Genomic DNA, 3,528 nt, shown 5'->3' with positions numbered 1-3,528 from the left:
TATATTTTATGAAATTATATAATTTCATAATATTTTTTAGCTAATATTAAACTCTTCATAAATAGATTTTCTTATTTTTTTGAATAATTAATTAGAGATGTTCGACTTTTATTAAAACTATCTCTAAAGTTATCTTAAATAATAGTTGTGATATGGTGATAGTGTAAAAAAAATTACAATAAAAATATATAATAATTAAACTCTTATACAATACATTTTTTTTAATTTATGAACAATTCAAATAAAAAATACCAACTTTTACAAAAAAATATTCCAAGTTGTATATGTTTGAAATAAATTTTAAAAAAAATACATTTTCAAATTTTATTATTCTGGAATAAATGTTTTAATATTTTAATAAAAAATAACTATACGAACATATTTTTTTGATAATATATTTAATCGAATGATTATATATAAGTTATTGCTAATTTTAAGATAGAACAAATAACTGGAGTAAAGTTTTAATTTACAAATGTTGAAAGTTCTATTATCAAAGTTCCGACAATTACAACAATAATTTTTGCTCCATTGTCAATAGCTCTATTCCTTTTGAGTTCCTGCCATTAGTACAAATGTGACAACTACGTTTAATATCTAATACCCATGATGTAAAAGTAGATAAATTATTTTCTATAATAAAACTACTTGAGATGGGAGCTTCACTTCCCTTTATCTTTTCCTTCAAGTACTTTGGACAGTTTTGTTGAGACAAAATCCTAAATTAATATTTTGAAGATAATTAAACAAAGGTTAATTAAGACTTCTAATTATGATTCTAAGTGTTTTGGTATTTAACATGTGTGTTAATCAAGATAGGTACCAATCATTATAAAGCAGATCATATTAAAATAAAGAAAGCTAATTCAATGAAACAAATAAGGTTCTTGACAGATTTCTGGAAAACGAACAACATTCTCTATATCTGTAAATTAACAAGAATGATCAGATTTTTAAAATATTAGATCAAGGAATTGCAATCTATTCCAGAATTTCACCAGAAATATACTAGGATCAACCCAATACAAAAATCACTCCAAGATTCGAAGACAAAAGACTATGCTTCACAAATTCCTAAAGCAAGATCATTCTCTAATTTAAGCAAGCTGAAGTTCAAGGCTGATAGGCTGGAAAGGACATCTCGGTTGTACTTTCAAATAGACCAGCACACGTAATTCAATGCATGAGATCACTTCACACAACTGTCAAGATAAGATTAAAAGTCAACTCATCTCAAGGCAAAAACGAAGATCGTTCTTGGTTCACAAGAACATTTCTGCTTTCAGCAAGAACATTTTTGCTTTATGACTAATGTTATCCATACACTTACTCATGACAACTGAACTATTTCCAATGACCAAATGAGTCTTCATAAGCCCTATTGAAGCATATAAATAAAGCCTCAAGATGAAGAACATATCAGAGCTTAAAGTGCAAAGCAATACATCACTTATTCAATCATACTCGAATCGTCTTGAGCTTCTCAATCATTTCTAAGTTTTAGTTATGTTCTTAGTTTGATATTAGAATTAGTACTCACTTAGTTCTAAAATCTAGAATCTATTCTCAAACACGAGTTGAGCATACTCAGATTCTAACAATATCACTGTAAAATACATGTTTTTGATGAAGACAAAGACCAAAGAAAGTGATCAAGTTGCAAGCTCAAAAAGAAGTCAAACATCAAAGACAACTATGGACAAATATGCTAGAAGCTTTATAATGTAAAGGTACATGATGCAATCTAATATTCGTATATTTCAAATGCACATGAGAACCTTTCATTTTAGCATATGCATCAAAAGGATTTTCAAAAAGTAAAAATATATAAATAATGTTTGAAAATAATATTTTTGACAAAATACATAAGTGTATTCGAATACAAAGTAAGTCAGTGACAAATTTTCACTAATCTGTATTCGACTACACACATGTGTATTCGAATACAATGTGTAATTTTTGAAAATTTTGAACGTTACAAAAAGGTGTATTCAAATACACACATCCAGTATTCGAATACACTTGGAAACAATGCAATTTTTCAATTCTAAAATTGTTCCGGATCATTGTATTTTTTCATCAAACCTCTTGGATCAATGGCCACGAATCTGAAGAGATGTTTATGGAGTATAAATACCCCATAACTTCAGATCAAACTACAACCAATCCTACAACCAAAACCTTGAACAAACTTTGAACAAACTTTATGGAGTATAAATACCCCATAACTTCAGATCAAAAATCAACCATCCTTGAATTAATTCATTAAACAACTTTGAACAAAATTCTGATTTTTCTAAGTACTTGCATTAGATTTTCATATCATTCTAAAAGTTCTCAAGTACTTGAATTGCTATTGAGTTGTTTATCAATATACCACATCTTAGATTTATTCAAACCTTATTGTATCATTTGTACAAGTAAGATAGTGGTGTGCTATCTTAGAAGTATTGTTAGAAGTTTTGTAGCAAGAATCCCAGGGTGGGAGTTGTACATTTTCTGACAAGTTAGTGGAAAATCTCTTGTGGTGTGCAAGAGGACTGGTTGTACCCTTGGTCATAAGGGGAACCAGGATAATATCTTTGTGTTCTTTATTTTTCTGCCATTTATCCTTTCCATACACTACCTTAAGTCAGAAAAATCAAACACTAAATCTCTAAAAACAAGAAAATTTCTAAACACCTAATTCACCCCCACTCTTAGCCGCACTTCTATACTTACAATTGGTATCAGAGCGGGTTAAGGTAACTTACTCATCGATCAAATATACATGGCTTCCGCACAACCTGTTTTTAGAGATGGTGGTAGCACTACCAAGCCACCATGTTTTGTTGGAGAGCACTACGATTTTTGGAAAATCCGTATGCAAGCGTATCTCGAAGCACAAGGAGACGACATATGGGATGCAGTTGAAAATGGTCCTCACATTCCAAAAACTGTCATCAATAACAAAGAAGAAATAAAGATAAAAAATTCTTGGACTGATGAGGATAAAAGAAAAGTGCTTTTCGATAAAAAAGCTAAGAATATATTACAATCTGCACTAGGAATGGACGAGTTTTTCCGCATATCTCACTGTAAAACAACAAAAGAAATATGGGATACGCTGGAAATAACTCAGGAAGGCACCATTGAGGTAAAAAGATCTAAACTCAACACACTATCACAAGAATATGAGTTGTTTCGAATGCAGCCCAGAGAGTCTATTCTAGACTTGCAGAAAAGGTTCTCCCACTTAACAAATCACTTGACAGCACTTGGAAAAATCTTCACCAATGATGAACTAAATCTAAAAGTACTAAGGTCATTGACAAGGGCCTGGCAACCAAAAGTTACAGCAATATCCGAAAAGAAAAGCCTATCCAAAATGTCTCTTTCTGCACTATTTGGAAAACTTCAAGAGCATGAAATCGAACTTGGAAGGTTAGAACAAAATGAAAGTCTAGAAAAGAAGACCAAAAACATTGCTCTAAAGACCGAATCAAGAGAACAAATAAAAGACAAAAATTCAGATGAAGATGAAAATAT

Source organism: Cicer arietinum, chromosome 6 (genome assembly GCF_000331145.2).
Source record: "Cicer arietinum cultivar CDC Frontier isolate Library 1 chromosome 6, Cicar.CDCFrontier_v2.0, whole genome shotgun sequence".
NCBI classification, from domain to species: Eukaryota; Viridiplantae; Streptophyta; class Magnoliopsida; order Fabales; family Fabaceae; genus Cicer; species Cicer arietinum.
This window is presented reverse-complemented; position numbering follows the sequence as displayed.